Source organism: Hydra viridissima, unplaced genomic scaffold (genome assembly GCF_058129835.1).
Source record: "Hydra viridissima isolate aposymbiotic clone 2 unplaced genomic scaffold, HvirCarnegie_v1 scaffold_1, whole genome shotgun sequence".
Taxonomy (NCBI): Eukaryota; Metazoa; Cnidaria; class Hydrozoa; order Anthoathecata; family Hydridae; genus Hydra; species Hydra viridissima.
This window is the reverse complement of record NW_028324300.1, coordinates 14,126,372-14,133,363: the sequence shown is the minus strand read 5'-3', so window position 1 is coordinate 14,133,363 and position 6,992 is coordinate 14,126,372.

Below are 6,992 nucleotides of genomic sequence, written 5' to 3'. Positions count from 1 at the left end.
AGAAAATATGTCCTGTATCCCTCAAAAAGCGCATAATGATGATGAATATGAGAAAAAATATTTTTATTTTAAACGACTTTAGGAAAATGAAATGTTTAACCACTATAATCAACCACATCCCCTAAATCTTGAAACATTTTTCACTTTCAATTTAGCTATCTGAAAAAGAACATATGTGCATTTAAGATAATTATCATTTATCAATAACTTCTTTATTTCGATTATTTCTCACTTAGACTTTCTTTAGTTTACACTTTTAGCTTAGATACTTAGACACTTTCTGCTGGTTGACTAGGACAACTTGCATAGTGTCTTAAAGCCTGTCTTTGTGTGTGTATAAATAAGGTCTTGTACTTTAACCAGTTTATTTTAACTTGCCTAGTGAGTATCCATCTTCGGTTTCTTATGGTGAGTCTTATAGGGTAAGTCTTATAGTAATCTTAGGCCAGCCTTCAAAATCTGAATCGGGAGCACTACAACCACTGGAATAAAAGCTCAATGTTTTTGAAAACTTTTTCTGTTTCTAGAAATTACTTTTAGGCTGCTAATATCTGTTAAGGAAGGCTGCTGTTTCCCTTTTGCAGGCTTTTTATTTAGGCCATTTAAAAAAGGGGGGGGATTACTGGGACCATTTAGCATGGGCCTCATGATACATAGGGGTCTCTAAATCCCTAAAGTGTAAAAACTTTAGAAATTATACTATAAATCCTAACTTATGTATCTGTAGAATGATTCAGTACTATTCTAATTTTATCATTATTATAATTATAAATATCATTAGTATCGTTACCATTTATTTAAAAATAGAATATTTATTATTTATTCAATTATTTACGTTTTATTTATGGTGAACATTTGAATAGGTTGGTAATGCCTAATATAAATTTTGATCTTGCGTGCAAACTAGATTTTTATCAATCACGTATTTGTTGCGACAAATGCCAGAAAAGTATTTTTGTAATTTAAATTTGATGTTGAATCATTGGAAATATTGTTTTTATTTTTTCTCATTAACGATAAAGGTGGACGGTTTTAAATGCGTGGTATAATAGAGGCCTCACTCAGCCTCTGTGAGGGCTCATTTATTTCAGAGTTTGCATTTTGTTTTCTTTAAATTCCCCTACCTCTCTAATATTCCTGGAAAGCTTTCTCATTCTCCTCTTCTTCAGCAACCATTCTAGAGAATGTTTAATCCAAAAGGTTTGAAACTTTCTCACCAGCTAATTATAATTATTATAATTAATATTATTATAATTGTGATCATTGGCTTTTAAATTGTAATCTTTCAAGATTAACCTCTTAAACTCACCGGCCATAGAACCAACTATAAAGTGTTAATAGAACACGATTAAAGCAAAGGAAATGATGGAGCAGTATTCAGCATTTAGGTAACTAATTTACTTTGCGAAAATGCTGCTTTACTTTACAAAAACCTATTACAAAAAATTGGTCAGGTATGAGTGGGAGGGATATATATGAGTGGGAGAGATATATATGAGTGGGAGAGATATATATAAGTGGGAGGGATATATATGAGTGGGAGGGATATATATGAGTGGGAAGGGTATATATGAGTGGGAGGGATATATATGAGTGGGAGAGATATATATGAGTGGGAGGGATATATATAAGTGGGAGGGATATATATGAGTGGGAGGGATATATATGAGTGGGAGGGATATATATGAGTGGGAGGGAGATATATGAGTGGGAGGGATATATATGAGTGGGAGGGATATATATGAGTGGGAGGGAGATATATGAGTAGGAGGGATATATATGAGTGGGAGGGAGATATATGAGTAGGAGGGATATATATGAGTGGGAGGGATATATATGAGTGGGAGGGATATATATGAGTGGGAGGGATATATATGAGTGGGAGGGATATATATGAGTGGGAGGGAGATATATGAGTGGGAGGGATATATATGAGTGGGAGGGGTATACGGGAGCACAAAACTGTGTGCTTTCTATATTTGAGAAAATGTAAAAGAGAACAATACTCTACAATAGTTATTATTGAAAAAGTAAATAAGCTAGTAAAAAATGACTTCGACTTTAATGATAAAAAGGTTCTATGAGAAGTTTGTGATAACTGCCGGCTGCTTGAAAAATGGCATCAAGGTGGCGCGTTTTATTGTCTGAGCTATTTTACTTTGATTCCATTCATATTAAACCATTAATTAAAGGTTAATGAAAATCCTTCAGTCATTTTAGACAAAATAAAACAAACGTCCATTATCAATATCAAGAGCCTCATTCACAAAACAAGCTTTTTTTTAAACAAGGATTGGATAAATACACTTCTACACAACTGGAAAAAGACATCCAACCTTTAAGCGATTACATCACCAGTCAATCCAATAAAGAAATATCACCTAAATGATACCATATGATTCAGGCAAGCAACCGATAGCAAAAAACTTCTGGTATCTCCAGGTAACTTTTGTCTCTTTCATTAAAAAATTATTTCAAGTCTTGTTTGTTCAAGTCATGTTTTAACATTGATTTACAAAAGTTAAAGTTTCAAAATAATTCAGGTTCTAAATAAAGCTGCTCTTCGATATTCAAAAGCGTATATTTCTTTAACCAATACTCTTAAAACCCAAGACATGATCAATGTTCATCTCAAAACCGGCCATTCTAACACCAAAATGAGGTCTAGTTTGAATAAATTAATAGGGTTCATACTAGTGAAGCCATATTTTGAACAAAATTTAACGGCAGAAGGAAAGAAATTTTCTAAATTCTTTTCGCTGTATAAAGCCAACATTTTTGAGGAACAAGAAGCTACAACAGGTAAACATTGTCAATTGCAAAAATTTGGAAGAACTTATAAAACACTTGACGGGTCATTTTATCAAACTTAAAATTAATAGTGGAGCATCATTTTTTAAAATGAATCTTAGTGTATTAACACATCAAAATTAATGAAACGTCCAGCCCTTGATGGAAAATCTTTAATTAACTCAAAACTTCAGCAGCTCGAGACACTATAGTCAAGCGCCAATTAATCATTGTAATTGCAGAAGAAGTTCCAGAATCCTAAAAAAACTTTAAGGTGTTTCTGGATCAAGACAAACAGCATAATGTTTCATATCATACAATCTTAGTGTAGGCAATCTTTTGTGTGACATCATTGACTCAAAAAACATTTCCACCAGAGGAGCCTCAAGAACGTTTGGAATTCTACCGAAGCGTTCAACAACGTGATTTTATCTTCTTTGATCATAAGAAGACTTTCACCTTGTACTGGATTTGATGCTGCCGATAGAGCTTCATCTTCTTTTGAGGGTTGTTAATTATCTTTTCAAGAAGCTTCTCTACCAGTCAACCAGAAGCAAGAATCTGATCTGTAAAGCTAAACATTTAGACAGAGCCATTTAACAGTGGTCAATATGCGGGGACTGAGTGCAGTAATCTGTTATAGAATATTGACATTCTATAAAAAATAGCTGAATATTTCTGCGCATTTCAAGAATTTGTTAAAACTTTGATATACTTCAGTAGCGTTGTTAGTTTATGTTTCGGACGAACGTTTTGGACAAATATTAGAAAAAATTCCAACAGCTCAAGAATTCATATCTCTTTTTACTAATCACTGTAACTCCTAAAACACATTCTTTTTTCTATTATAGTTAAATAAACGCCTTGGCATTTCGCTTGGATATTTCAGTAAACAAAAACAATGCAATAAATATGTAAAGATCACTGGAAAAAAAAAAAAATCCAATCAAGATTATGGAGCCAAGCTTTAGAAGTAAATTGTCAAATTCAATAGCAAACATTTGTGAAGCCATTGAAGAAACATTTTAATTACAAAGTATTGATTTTAAAAAAATAATAATTAAATAAAGTAAAAGCACTCCTAAAGGTTAGTGTTGCTAAGTGAAAAACGTATTTACTTTTGTGCTTTTCTATTTCCATTCAAAATTTATTTACAAAAAGTTGAAACTTGCTAAATATTGCCGCTTTTCATTGTAATCTTAAAAATTTGAATCTCTCTCAGACTAAAAGATTTCAGCATTTTGCATTGTCATTCAATCATATGTGTAAAATCATACCTCCTCAGGGTTTTCTTGGGAAACGCCGTAAATATTAATCTTGAAGTTCACATCCTTGGATATATTTTCGAAAATCGAATCATTTTATACAAAAGTTTACGAGCACTTTTAGGAAATAAATATCACCTATTGGTTTACCGAAAATTTCTCACCATTATTTGGTAAACCAATAAGGTGATCATTGTCTATCTATGTTTAAAGAATATTGGATTGAGAATCAATTTTGAAGACTTTTGAAGTAAGACTCGTTAAAATGGTAACTGAAGGTAATCAAGTTCTAGTCAATTGTACATTTTATTGAAAAAAGATTACATTTTATTGAAAAAAGGTATTTTGAAAAAAGATACTTCAAGATGCTTCAAAACTAAATATAATTTCTTCTGGATCTTAACTTTTGCTTCTTAGCGACTGGATAAGCATAACTAATATTTATAGATGTTATTTTTAAGTATTATTTCTAAATTTTATTTCTGAAAATCTCACAATTTGTTTCCGTGGATATTATTGATTTTTTAATAAGCTGAGCACAAAATGGTCATAAAGCCACGGTTGATTGAAGACTTTAATTACATCAAATTAACGCCGATGACGCATATAAAAACAGTTAGTATGGGATTTACTCACCGTTTGATGGATTTTAAAGAAAACAGTTTGAATACAATAAATGAATTCTCTTTTATTATTATCAAAATCGGTAGTTTTTTTTTTATCAAATTTAATAAAAAAAGAATCAAAAAACTTAAAAGTGGCCTAAAATCTTTCTTACTTTAAAAAAGAAAAATTTAAGTCTATTTATTTCATCAACTCGTACGTTTTTAAATAATCGTTTGTTAAGAGTTAGTTATGAGCAATATCTTCATAACCTGTTTTGCTAGTTTAGATAAAAGTAGCAACTTTTTAAAGCTTGCTTTTGATGTGAAGGTAGCATGTTGATTTTAATCTAATATCAAGACATCAGACTTGAACGTTTCATAACTACAATTCCTAGATTCCTCTGAAATAATGCCAATACTGATGTTCTGGAAATCATCAATAAACATGGACCTGTGCACTCTTAGGGGAGACAGCTCTAATTTCTGAAGCACTTTCCTGATACACGTGTTTTAAAAATTTTTTTGCGATTTTCAAAAGTTTTCAAAAAGTTAACAGGTTATTTTTTTCTAAACAAAAGCAAGCCTTAAAAATAGTTTGTAACTTTATTCAAAATTGAAGACTTTTACATTGAAGAGTATGAAAAGAACTTAAGTCTTATAAAAAAACAAAAAGTAATCCTTTAGACTTGAATATATTTCTAGCACGTTTGTATTCTTAAGAGCCATTTTTTGTAAGAATGAGGCAACTTGTAAGTTTGGTTCTAGAAAATTCTTGAAATTTAAAGAACTTCATTTAAATTTGAACATGAAAATTTGAAAATTTTCCGTGTGATTCAAAGCTGGGGTTTAAAGTTTCATAAAATTTTGATTGGATCATTTTTCGATGTTGTCCATGTTTTAGGTGTAGCACTTTTAGGCAGTCCTCAAAATCAATTTAAACGTGATGAAGTGCTGATTTTTTTATGAGCTAGTTCAAAGCTGCTTTGTATACACAATAAAAAAACTAGGACTTAACATGATCACAACACACTTTTCTCCATTAGTCAATACCTCCCTGGGAGCATTCAATAACAAATATTCTGTACTTCTGAGCACAAATTCTTTCGCTAATCTAGATTATATTAGTATGCTTTGGGTTTTTCAAGAGAATTTCAGGTTTATGTAAAAATGTTTAAACTCTTTTTAAGCTCTTAACTTAATCTAAAAATCATGTTTAAAAACCACACCTGCTTTGAAAAAGATAAAAGTTATTCTAACTTTGATATAGTAAGAGCCAATTCGCTTACGAGCTGCTGAGGCATGGTTTTTTGAAAATAGTTGATCCTCTTTTAATAAGTTTATATTTTGATTTACCCTTAACAAGTAGAAAAAATTCAATAGATGGTTTTGTGCAAGTGCAGATATCTTTCATTCAAAATGTCCCTTCACACACGGATACATTCACACAAAAAAAAAACAAAAAAAAACACCTTTTTTTGGAAGAGGTAGTCATTTTAAAAAAACACACCCGTTTCGAAATAGGTAGTCATCTTAAAAATTTGAAGATGAGAAATAATTGATAACAGCTAATTATTGTTGGAGCATCAAGCGAGATTGTCCTTACTGATCACCCACAGCAAAAAATCCATAAAATTTTACTTCAATTACCTGCACATGATTTGGCTCTTAATAACAAAATACTTTGTATGAACAGTGATATCTTTATTGGAATCTTTTTATATGAACAAAATAAATATATGTAAACAACGTTTTTTTGCTTTTGTCAATTCAAGGAATGTTTTTTTTTTTAGATTGTATGTAACATTCTATGAAATACGCACAATTTTGATTAATGAGATAATTTTATGGTTTTTTTAATCAAAGAGAGAAGGTATCCTGTGGCGAAAAAAAAGTTTGTGTAATAAAGAAAAAACTGAGATTATTTTTGGATTTAAAATATGAGAATGCATATTGTTTTCCCAACTGCAATCAGCAAATTTTGTCATTTTAAGTCAAAAGTGTAGAAAACTTTAGTCTTGCTTTTTAAGTACGAATTTTCTAATTTATGGCACGAGCGATAACATGTAGTACATTTATTTTATGTAGTACATTTATTATACTTCACGTTCAAAATTTTTGCCTCCCTTTGATACTAAAGGACTAAGTAGGTTTCTCATAAATTTTACAGAAAATTTCACCGGGAGCAAACATCGATCAACGAAGGAGTAAAAGCACAAGAAATCTCATCCAACACGTTTTCGTCGCGTAAATTTCGAGGATCGGTTTTTATTTATAAAGTGATTATAAGCTCACTTTCAGCGATATTTTCGCTCGCAAATTTGGATGAGAATTC